The sequence below is a fragment of the Pseudophryne corroboree genome, chromosome 7, assembly GCF_028390025.1.
Source record: "Pseudophryne corroboree isolate aPseCor3 chromosome 7, aPseCor3.hap2, whole genome shotgun sequence".
Lineage (NCBI taxonomy): Eukaryota > Metazoa > Chordata > Amphibia > Anura > Myobatrachidae > Pseudophryne > Pseudophryne corroboree.
The window spans coordinates 410,933,474-410,946,331 of NC_086450.1; positions in this window are offsets into that span (position 1 = coordinate 410,933,474).

The window sequence follows — 12,858 nt, forward strand, 5'->3', positions numbered from 1 at the left end:
ATGCCTTGGATACTTTTGCCTCTCATGACGCAGACTTCGGGCGAAAGGTCCTCCTGTGCAATCAGGAGCGTCCCCACCACTAAAATGGCTTTGGGAATCCCAATATTATCCTGTGGATAATCCTGTGGACATTGCCAGAGAAATATACGTTATGGTAAGAACTTACCGTTGATAACGTGATTTCTCTTATGTCCACAGGTATCCACAGGGATCCCACCCTGACGCATCTGATTTGAGGATCTAGACAATCACTAAAACCTCTTCCTTCTTGTATGGAAGGGTGTGCATGTGTGTTCTTATCGCCTGTACAGGTCTCTACCTAATGTTCCTGCCTAAAATCGCTGTGGAAAGAACTGATCTGACTGAGTCAGTGGGCGGGACTATATAGTGGAGGCCCCAATGCATCCTGGGAGGCCAGAAAGCTCATGACCGTGTTGGTGCCATTTTCGCTGTCGCTCAACAATATCCCAATGTTATTCCTGTGGATACCTGTGGACATAAGAGAAATCACGTTATCAACGGTAAGTTCTTACCATAACGTATATTTATGTTGATTCTGCATTATAACATTGCAGCAGGCTGCCGCGTGACATCAGGAGGTGTGGCCGGGGAAATGCTGAGGATGTCTCCGAGAGATACTGGAGGGACGGTATACAGCTGTTTGGGGATGCCTCAGTTCAGTCAGTCTCGGCGGATACCACTGGTAAGTCTAACTTCGTGAGTTAGACTTCTTCACAATGGTTGCTGACGCATTCTCTTGTGGGATGCAGTCGTTTTAACCGGTTCGATACCGTTCTTTTTTCCTTTTCTGTGCAGACAGTGGAAGGTGAAAAGGTAAGAGTTCTGCAGCCTTGTTAGGTTCACAGAAGCGGATGTCGTTTTCTGTTTCTACCACATCCACCGCATGTCGCTGAGTCTGTTTGGCTGGACCCCACTCCGGTGGGGACTCGTCTACTAATTTTCAGTTCAGTCCGAGAATAGACTAGGACCTGTGAGTTATTTATAGAATCCAAATGGGGACATTCTGAGTTACAGATGTTTCCCCTCACTGTTTTTTCTAATAGATCTTGCCGTTCCCCTCTGGAAGGGGAGGTAGTACGCGATGCCATACAGAGGTGCGTCAGGTTCAGGGCATTGTCCTGCTGTTATTGTTTAAACACGGTGAGTGTCATACCAGCTCACACCACGAACCTACCGCAGAACGTGGCATTCAATAGAACACACGCCAACGGCATGAAACAATACAACCATATGCTGCGATAATATGTAACACAACCAGTGTGTCAACACAACCAATAATAAGATACCGCATGCCATGGCATGAACAATGTCAGCAACAGCCTGACTGAAAAGAAACACCACAAGAGTGTACGCATAATCAATAATTGCAGACACAGTACGCACTGGGACGGGTGCCCAGCATCCTCTACGGACTAAGAGAAAAGGATTTACCGGTAGGTATTAAGATCCTATTTTCTCATACATCCTAGAGGATGCTGGGGACACCGTAAGGACCATGGGGTTTATACCAAAGCTCCAGACCGGACGGGAGAATGCGGACGACTCTGCAGCACTGATTGAGCAAACATGAGGTCCCCATCAGCCAGGGTATCAAACGTGTAGATCTTAGCAAAAGTGTTTGAACCCGACCAAGTAGCCGCTCGGCAAAGTTGAACCGCCGAGACTCCTCGGGCATCCGCCCAAGAAGAGCCCATCTTCCTAGTAGAATGGGTCTCCACCACTTCGGTAACGGCAATCCAGCCGCAGAACGAGCACGCCGAATCGTATCACAGATCCAGTGTGTAACAGACTGCATAGACGCAGGCGCCCCAATCATGCTGGGAGCATACCGGACAAACAGAGCCTCTATTTCCCCAATCTGAGGCAAATTGGCGACATAAATATTCATAGCCCCGACTACATCGAGATAATTTGAATCAGCCAATGCTTAAGTAACCACAGGCATCAAAATAGGCTGGTTTCAGCAAAACACAGAAATCACTTTTGGCAGAACTATTATCCGAGTTCTCAATTCCGCTCTATCCACATGGAAGATCCAACAGGGGCTCTTGTGAGACAAAGCCGCTACTTCCGACACCCGCTTTGCGGATGCCAAAGTCAATAGCATGACCACTCTTCAAGAGAGAAATTTTAACACAACCTTCCCTAAAGGTTCAAATCAGTGCGACACAAGTAACGCAACACCACGTCAAGGTCCCACGGTGCCAATGGGGGCACAAATGGAGGTTGGACGTGCAGTACTCCTTCCACAAAAGTCTGAACTTCCGGAAAGGTGGCCAATTCCCCTTTTTTTTTTAAAGAAAATTCATAAGGCCAAAACTGCACTGAAATGGAGCCTAACTTTAGGCCTGCATCCACACCGGCTTGCAAAGCATGGATAAGAACGACCCAGCTGAAAGTCTTCTGTAGGAGCCTTCTTGGATTCACACCAAGACATATAGTTACGCCAACTACGGTGGTAAGGCTTTGCCGTTACTTCTTTTCTAACCTGAAGAAGTGAGGAAATGACTTCACTGGGAACACCCTTTCGGGCTAGGATATGGCATTCAACCGCCACGCCGTCAGACGCAGCCGCGGTAAATCTTGATACACGCCCTGATCTTGCTGTAACAGTTCCTCACGTAGAGGAAGAGGCCAGGGATCTTCTTTGAGTAAATCATGAAAAACTGGATACCAAGCCCTCCTTGGCTAGACCAGAGCAAAGAGGATCGCCTGAACCTTTTGTTCTTCTTACGTTTATCACCTTCAGAAAGAGTGAAAGCGGAGAGGACACATAGACCGACTGAAAACACCCAAGGTGTCACGAGGGCGTCCACTGCTATAGCTTGAGTGTCCCTTGACCTGGAACAATATCTCTGAGGCCTCTCGTTGAGGCGAGACGCCAACATGTCCAGTTGAGACACTCCTCAAAGACTTGTCACTTCTGTGAAAACTTCTCGATGACGACGGTATTACTCCCGGATGGAGATCGCGTCTGCAGAGTAAATCTATTTCTCCGTCGTTTACCTCCGCAACGAAGACTGCTAATATAGCGTTTACCAGTCTTTCCACCCAGCGGTAAACTTTTGCATCTTCTGCCATTGCCGCTTTGCTCCTTGTTCCGCCCTAGCGGCTTACTTACGCCACTGCTGTCAAGTCGTCTGACAGAACTAACACGGGCAGATCACGAAGAATAAGTTCGTCGAAAATAGCTCTTAATTCAAGAAAGCTTATTGCAGACAAGCTTTCCAGCTTGACCTTTTCCTCTGGAAATACGTCCCTTGCAAGGACTGCTCCCCAGCCTCGGAGATCTGCATGCATGGACACCAGGATCTAATCCTGGATCCCGAAACTTCATCCCTCTAGAAGGTGAGAACCGAGCAGACACCGCAGGAGCGATGTCCTGGTCCTTAGGGTTATATTCCTGTGCATGTGCAGGTGAGACCCGGACCACATTTCCAACTGGTCCCTTGAAAACCACTCTGGCATTTGACCTGCTCACTAAAAAAGCCTCTTAGGCCGCACCCATCTGTTTCATTAACGGAACATATTGATGGATTGTCACAGCAAACCTGATCCGACTCTGGATCCTCAGACCTCTTTCCACAGGAAAAACACAGAACCTTAACCGGTCAGTATCTACTCTGACACCCACCTCCGACATCTGCGTCGTTGGGAACAACAGCCATTCCCTGTGTTGAAGAACAGTCAAAGAGAAACAACGATTTGCACCACTTGTTTCTTGACCTCGCCTTAATCAGGAGAGCGTCTCAGTACAGAACTACAATGGCTCTTACTATGGAAAGAAAACCATCATACTGCCATCACTCCGGTGAAATGGCAAAGACAATCCTGGATATCCACCCAGGTAATCTGAATGCGGAGAACAACGCATGTAAACCTCTTAAGTCTTTTTATTTTTTTTTATTTTAGGAACAGCAGGACAATGCCCTGAACCTGACGCACCTCTGTATGGCATCGCGTACTACCTCCCCTTCCAGAGGGGAACGGCAAGATCTAAAAGAAAAAAACACTGAGGGGAAACATCTGTAACTCAGAATGTCCCCATTTGGATTCTATAAATAACTCACAGGTCCTAGTCTATTCTCGGACTGAACTGAAAATTAGTAGACGAGTACCCACCGGAGTGGGGTCCAGCCAGACAGACTCAGCGACATGCGGTGGATGTGGTAGAAACAGAAAACGACATCCGCTTCTGTGAACCTAACAAGGCTGCAGAACTCTTACCTTTTCACCTTCCACTGTCTGCACAGAAAAGGAAAAAAGAACGGTATCGAACCGGTTAAAACGACTGCATCCCACAAGAGAATGCGTCAGCAACCATTGTGAAGGAGTCTAACTCACGAAGTTAGACTTACCAGTGGTATCCGCCGAGACTGACTGAACTGAGGCATCCCCAAACAGCTGTATACCGTCCCTCCAGTATCTCTCGGAGACATCCTCAGCATTTCCCCGGCCACACCTCCTGATGTCACGCGGCAGCCTGCTGCAATGTTATAATGCAGAATCAACATAAACAACCTTACCCACTCTCTGTAGGGTAATTCTATCAGATGCCTATCCGAATATAACACTCCCCCATGTGCATGCAGTGCAAATAAGTCCAAAGTATAGAAATAAAATATCATTTAGCTTCCTGTGTATGATCCTTTGTGACCGGGCTCCGTGTCGACCAGGAGTTGACTGCCACAGTATTCTCTCCGCGTCGGGAAGAGAATAATATTCGGACTCCTTGAGAGGATCGAAGACCAACTCGTCACGGCCGATCTAGAGCTTAATCAACAGAGCGACCAGCACATGATAAGAAATACTATTACTTCAGCATTCATGAATATACATCATGTAATACACAATATAACATACATATCCTAACTATGTATAACATATACATAAGTGGATTGTCCAGACCCGCCAGGTCCCTAGTGACAGTAATGTGTTCTGAATGTGTATGACCATGTACTGACATGCCCCAGAAGTGGATCTACCAGGAACGTTATGGTCGACAGAAAACTTAGTAGTCGTCGACAGCAGGGAATAGTAAGCAGGCAAAAAATAACATTCTCGGAACCCCGAGGGGTCCGAGGGAAGCATACATATATAAATTCAATAACACTCCCCCCACATATACCTATAAATATATATACAGGTATAAGGCAGTTACAGTGTGTTAATTTTCACCCAGTAATTACAGTTGATGCCGACAGGGCACCCACATACGACTGTGTCTCCCATATCGTGTTTACTTTTTACAAGTATACAACTACCGACCTGCTGACACTGCATCTTCTGAACCAAGTACCAACAGGCGTCGGCGATGCCGATAGTGATCCCCACAGCTGCTTGCGACAGAGCCCTCACACATGTCGACATATGTTGACTAAAAACTATAGTGTGTAATCTGACAGGAAAAACACAGAGATACATGCACCACAACAATGATTATACGCCCATTATTGAAAATAGTGCTATATTTCCCTCCATATAGCACTAAAACACTGTGCCTCCCCTCGTTTGTACTGTATACATAGCCTTGGCGGGGACATGGATGAAAATGGCGCTGAATCTGTTGTGAGGGCTAAGCTCCGCCCCTTCCCGGCGCGCTTAAGCCCCGCTAAAATATACATATATGTTGAGCTGGGGGGGTCCATATACAGCACTACACCCTGTATATATATATATATATATATATATATATATATATATATATATATCGCTGCCCAGGGCGCCCCCCCTGCGCCCTGCACCCTCGTAAGCCGTTGGTGTGTGGGAGCATGGAGCGCAGCGCTACCGCTGCGGTTACCTCCGTTACTGAAGTCTTCTGCCGTCACTGAAGTCTTCTTTTCTTCCAATACTCACCCGGCTTCTTTCTTCTGGCTTCTGTGAGGAGGGTGACGGCGCGGCTCTGGGAACAAGCAGCTAGGCGAACTAAGTGATCGAACCCTCTGGAGCTAATGGTGTCCAGTAGCCTAAGAAGCAGAGCCCTTAACTAAGAAGAAGTAGGTCTGACTTCTCTCCCCTCAGTCCCTCGATGCAGGGAGCCTATAGCCAGCAGGTCTCCCTGAAAATAAAATAACATAAAGTCTTTTAGAGAAACTCAGTAGAGCTCCCCTAGTGTGTGTCCAGTCACTCCTGGGCACAAAGTCTAACTGAGGTCTGGAGGAGGGGCATAGAGGGAGGAGCCAGTTCACACCCATTTAAAGTCTTATAGTGTGCCCATGTCTCCTGCGGATCCCGTCTATACCCCATGGTCCTTACGGAGTCCCCAGCATCCTCTGGGACATATGAGAAAAGCTTATGAGAAAAGCTTGCAAACTAAATGGCAGAAAGTGTTAAGAGGACTTTATTTATTACTATTATATATTAATACTATTACTATTATATATTTTATTTATAAAACACTAAATATATTCCATTCTACTGTACAAGATTAAAAATAGTGGCACTTATACAACCTTACATGACAAATTTGGATAAAAAGGCATGCACCTTGTCCATGGGAGCTTACAATCTAAAATGAATCAAGACGTGCGATATAAGGAACGGCTAAGGGAAGCTGGTGCAGGAGGAATGAGGGAGGATGTTGTGAAGGAATCAGTGAGAGGTAATAGGTGGGTCTTTAGGGAACATTTGAAGGATACAAATGAGCAGAGAGTCGATAGAGCAGGACAAAGCCTTGGGGGTGCTGGCGGGAGGCAGTAATGAGAGGAGAGCAGGAGGGAATTGTTGGAACGCTGTGGTTTGTAGAGATCAGACTAGCAATGGCAGAAGAAGTGAGCTGATAAAGGGCTTTGCCCTACAGTATTTTCACATTTACAAATCAAAGCAAATTTAGTAATTCTGGACAATCCCCACTCCTAATTTAACGCAAATCAGTGATAAAAAGTTTAACACCAATAAAAAATAAAAAAAAAGCAGCAAACTAACCCCCTCCCCTCTCTCTCTCTAAGGGCAAAATTTACTATTTTCCCTTTCACACCGCTGCTTCGACGTGGGTTATAGCCGGTTTAACCAGGGTTGCGGCTCGGTGTGAAAGGGTCCCCGAATTGAACCCCTGGCTCGGGTGACCCATGAATCCAACCCAGGTAGTGACCGGCGATGGACACGGGTGGCCCGTGAAATGGTGCAATGTGATTGGTCCAACCCAGGTTCCGTGTACAGTATAGGGAGAGCCAGATCCCTAGCGCTTGGAGATAATTTAATCTCCAGATGCTGGCAGAAAAGTTAGCACTGCACCTGTGTGCAGTGTAAATGGTGACACACCGGGTCAGAGCCACAGTGTGAATGGGGTCTGTCCCGAATTGGAACTGTGGGGCAGATTTATTAAGCTCGGTGAAGTGATAAAGTGGAAGGTGTTAAAGGACCAGCCAGTCAGCTCCTAACTGACAACTTTTCAAACCCAGCCTGTGATATGGTAGTTAGGATCTGATTGGCTGCTCCTTTATCACCTTCTACTTTATCACTTCACCGAGCTTAATAAATCTGCCCCTGTATTCCAAATCCCGGGTCCTGGACATGTGATATTGATCTGTGTAGGCGTCAATAGGTGTAAATGGATAGAAGTATTTAAAAAAAAAAATGCGTGAGGGCCCCACCCTAATCCCATAACCAGTCCAGGACCCCAGAACCGGGCCTGTTATTGAAAGATAAGAGGACAAAAAATGGCGTGGGGTTCCGTGTATTTTCTAATAACCAGCCGGCGGGAAATCGCTACGGCAGGGAGAGACACGATCTCAAACATTAACTGCAAAACTGTGGCAGGGCATGCTGGGATGTATGGTTCCACAGCAACTGTAGTTCCAAACGCCTACCCCTCAACTACACAGTCTTCTTGTCACCCAGACAGTAGCCTGTCTTTTAAAGATTGCCAATAAGTGTGTGACCTGATAGCAGTGTTTACCCAACTGGCCCTTTGCAGGCAATCCAGCGTTTAGTGAAAGCAGCAGCTAGGAAGCCAGGGGGTAAAGGTGCTAACCCCGATTCTCAGTATGCGACAGGGGCTAGGTCGGCATCGCAAGCACATAATGACTGTCCTTGTGATACTGCTATGTGCGATTTTGGCGAGATAATCAAAATTGAATTGCCTGCACAGTCTATCTAGGCTTGCGATGCCGACCGCGCGGGACCGCGCATCGGAATCGCATCGGAATCGCAGTGTGACTTTCACCTTGTGATCTGCACTAACTTTTCTTACAATTTTTACTATATAGTCAAAATCATAAGAAAATATCTCACTGTGTGTACACACCATAAGACTATACAGGTATAGACAGACGTGTGTATTGAGGTCCCTCATTTTACAGGGTGGTCTACGCGAGCATTACAGCTCTAATTCTTAATCCTTACCGGAAAGAATCATTTTCATGGACCACTTTGATTGTCTCCTTAAACTTGTTGTAAAAAACTTTAGATCAGCAATAGGACGTCCTATCCATACCTCCACAAGGGTGTTCAGTAATATTTTATATTGAAAGGCGGTTTTAATCCGCATAAGGAAAGTAGCCAGGCTGCATGCTGGGTTACAATATTGGGGGTAATTCAGAGTTGATTGCAGCAAAAATTTGTTAGCAGTTGGGCAAAACCATGTGCACTGCAGGTGGGGCAGATATAACGTGCAGAGAGAGTTAGATTTGGGTGGGTTATATTGTTTCTGTGCAGGGTAAATACTGGCTGCTTTATTTTTACACTGCAATTTAGATTTCAGTTTGAACACACCCCACCCAAATCTAAAGGGCCCCATACACTGAGACATGTCGGACCCTCATATCACCCCAGCAGCCTCCCGGGCAACAGGATCGCATAAGATACTGCGTATGCGGTCCTTTTGCTTATGATGTATCTTGTGCGATCCCAGCCATGCCTGCGGGGTCCGACATGTCGCTAGTGCAGCAGAGTCAATCTAGGCGGAGATTCAATCCGATGCTCACGGGACCGCGCATCGGATCTGATGTAAAACACATCCGAAATACCCGATTTCATCAGATATATCGGGCCGAATGGCCGAAATCGGGCATTATCGTTCTAGTGTATGGGGCCCTTTACTCTCTCTGCACATGTTATATCTGCCCCCCCCCCCCCCTCCCCTGCAGTGCACATGGTTTTGCCCAACTGCTAACAAATTTGCTGCTGCGATCAAGTCTGAATTAGGCCTCTTGCACAGTGCTCAGGCTGCAGGTAAAAGGAACAGTGTGTGTAATGTACAGGAGAACTCTGCAGCATACAATACGATGCAGTTAGGATATACAAGTTGAGTATCCCATATCCAAATATTCCGAAATACGGAATATTCCGAAATACAGACTTTTTTGAGTGAGAGTGAGATAGTGAAACCTTTGTTTTTTGATGACTCAATGTACACAAACTTTGTTTAATACACAAAGTTATTAAAAATATTGTATTAAATGACCTTCAAGCTGTGTGTATAAGGTGTATATGAAACATAAATGAATTATGTGAATGTAGACACACTTTGTTTAATGTACAAAGTTATAAAAAATATTGGCTAAAATGACCTTCAGGCTGTGTGTATAAGGTGTATATGTAACATAAATGCATTCTGTGCTTAGATTTAGGTCCCATCACCATGATATCTCATTATGGCATGCTATTATTCCAAAACGCGGAAAAATCCGATATCCAAAATACCTCTGGTCCCAAGCATTTTGGATAAGGGATACTCAACCTGTACATACATTTATTAGACCTAATAACACATGGGGCCTGAGTCACAGGTAATGCAGTCACAATTCCAGGTGCCTACAGCGATCGGAAAGTACTATGCTCCTATCCACCTGTATTCTGAGTCATACACATCTATGAGATATAGGGCTTAGTTCAGACCTGATCGTACATGTACTAAATGTAGCACATCTACGATCAGTCACACAGGCATGCGGGGGGACGCCCAGCACAGGGCTAGTGGCATGTCAGGCCCAACCCCCCTTGCACAAGTACAAAACCATCGCACAGCGGCAATGCTTTTGTACTTGAAGAGTAACTCCCTACCAGTGCAGCTCCTGCACGCTGGCAGGGAGCTACTCGTCACTGTGAGGGTCGCAGCGGCTGCGTGTGACATCACACAGCCACCGCGGCCCACCCCCTGCACGGTCCGGGCACGCCTGCGTTGCCCGGACCGCCCGCTAAAACTGTGGCCCACTCCCTCCCACCCAGCAAACGCCTCTGCCTGTCAGTCAGTCAGAGGCGATTGCAGGGTTGAGACGGCTGTCTGGCATGCGCCGGCGCACTGCGGCACCAGTGCATGCGCAGTTCAAACCTGATCGGCTGCTGTGCGAAAACGCACAGCACCGGTCAGATCTGCATTAGGCCCATAGTCGGAGAGCTGGGTGGTCAAGTGCTGGGAGCAGCCATCACTAGTAACAGCAACTTACACCCACATGCAGAAGTCTGCAACTAATAAAGTCACGCTCTCTGTATGCACGGCTCAGAGAGGTCGCACGGTACACTTCTACCTGCAAATGCCCCATTCCGACTCTGAGAACAACGGAGATGGATAACTCTGTAGTGCTTGTAGCTGTTGTAGATCATCTGGTTGGAATGAAAATCTGTTAATGGATGAGCACAAATGACAATTGACCATTTGCTCCCAAACACTGGAAAAATTGACAAAACCTGTTGTTCAGGCAAATTGGTTAGATCAGTGGTGCCCAAACTTTATGGAATCACGGCACCTCTAGGCCAAAAGTTTCTTATTGAGATATTTAGAAAAAAAAAATTATTAAATGAAGTAAATTGTGTTTATGTCATCCTTAAGGGGGGTACTCACAGAGCAATCTCTGCTTAAAATCTAAGCAATCTGACTAGATTGCTTAGATTTTAAGCATGATCTCTCCGTGTGTACCCCCCACATCAATAGCGATGCTGTGAATGCCATATTGCTTTCTCACAAATATTTAAAATGCCCACTCTAATATATAATGCAGACGCCAGGCGCATCTTATTACCATATACGATAAAAGTGCGCTGTACATCGCAAAACACTGCATCCCATAAGAGAAAACAATACACCCACACATTATCTGAGTTCCAAAGCTCATTGATGTATATATTTGTTATTAAAAGGATATGGATTCAATATATTACAAAGTACAGTATACCTATAGTTACATGGTTACACTCACACAGTAAGCAGTTAAAACATACAGTTACAGGCCAGCGATACAATTACCATATCTTTCTCATATAAATTTGTCCCTCCATATGACTCTCTCTCTCTCTGTAAAATCATGCAAGAACTCCATCATTGTCTGGGACCGATCAGCAACTGACCTCCTGTGTGATCAGCAATGTGTTATCTAGTTTCTGCGGGAGGGGACTCACTCATTCATGATGAGTCACTAGTCTCTTTGTATATGCTGAACAGGTTCAGCCTTGGGGACGTCCAAAGGTGCTGGCCTGAGCTTCCTGTCCACTACCTGTTTGGAATATCTATTGTTCTAATAAAAGTGATTTTAGCTTTTATACATTTAATCATTATTATTTGTTGCAATGTCCTACAACTTAATAACAAGTATCAAATGAATCTACACATTAATCTGCTTGCTTTAATACCAAATATGACAGGTGTATCTGGTTTCGTTCAAATAATACACATACATGACATTACTTCATTATATAATTTTAAATCATCATGATGTCTGGCGCTTGATATTATTATAATTATGTACTGTATGAAATAAGTGTCGAATCCATCTCTGTGGCATGTCCGTGTAAATGCGTGTGTTACCATATATTGCTGTGCTCGCTGCGCATATTTGCAAGTATAACGACTCATAATGTGTGTAGTTTGTATGTTCTTTTTATGTAATATTTTTGACTTCGACAGTCCACCCTTTGGCAGCAAACAATAACTGCCATCAATTATTAACATAAGGAAAAAAAAAAAATTTCATACAATAATCGGTGACCTAGACACAAGTATGTATTAATTTTGCAAATCAGACACTTGTCTATATTTGGGGAAGACAGGGAGGAGGACGAGACATCCTCTATATGCACTCGGCGGTCACGGGACCACTGGTTGGGTGTGGGACAACAACCTATAGAGTATGCTGGGACAGTGCTTTGGCCTATAATGTCTGATTTGCGTCGAACATTTCACACATACATGTACCTACGTCTTTGTACACTGATGTTTGGATTTGATTGAGGTTCTGCTGGGTAGATGAAGAAGACACAAACAAATCGTGACAGTGACATATAAAATTTTCATGATCTACATATTCCTATCATTTTCTGAACAGTGGGGTAAATTTACTAAGATTCGTGTTTTCCCGTTTGAGGCCAAAGTTCAATCACGAATGACATCGAAAGTGTAAATATGCAACTTTTTGAATTGATTACGACTAATTTACTAAGCTGCCGTATTCTGCATTTTCGGGTTTTCCGATGTCGATGTCATTCGTTTTTTTTGGCAGTGTTTTACGTGAGTGACTTGTAAAACACTGCCGACTTTAATACAATGAATCTCGGCCGGATCTGAGAGATCCGTGCTGGGCTTCATTGTGCACTTTGTTTAACAAAAAAATAAAGTTTAAATGTAAAAAAAAAATTGCGTGGGGTCCCCCCTCCTAAGGCAAACCAGCCTCGGGCTCTTTGAGCCGATCCTGGTTGCAGAAATATGGGAAAAAAATGGACAGGGGTTCCCCCATATTTAAGCAACCAGCATCGGGCTCTGCGCCTGGTCCTAGTTCCAAAAATACGGGGGACAAAAAGAGTAGGGGTCCCCCGTATTTTTGAAACCAGCACCGGGCTCCACTAGCTGGACAGATAATGCCACAGCCGGGGGTCACTTTTATACAGTGCCTTGCGGCCGTGGCATCA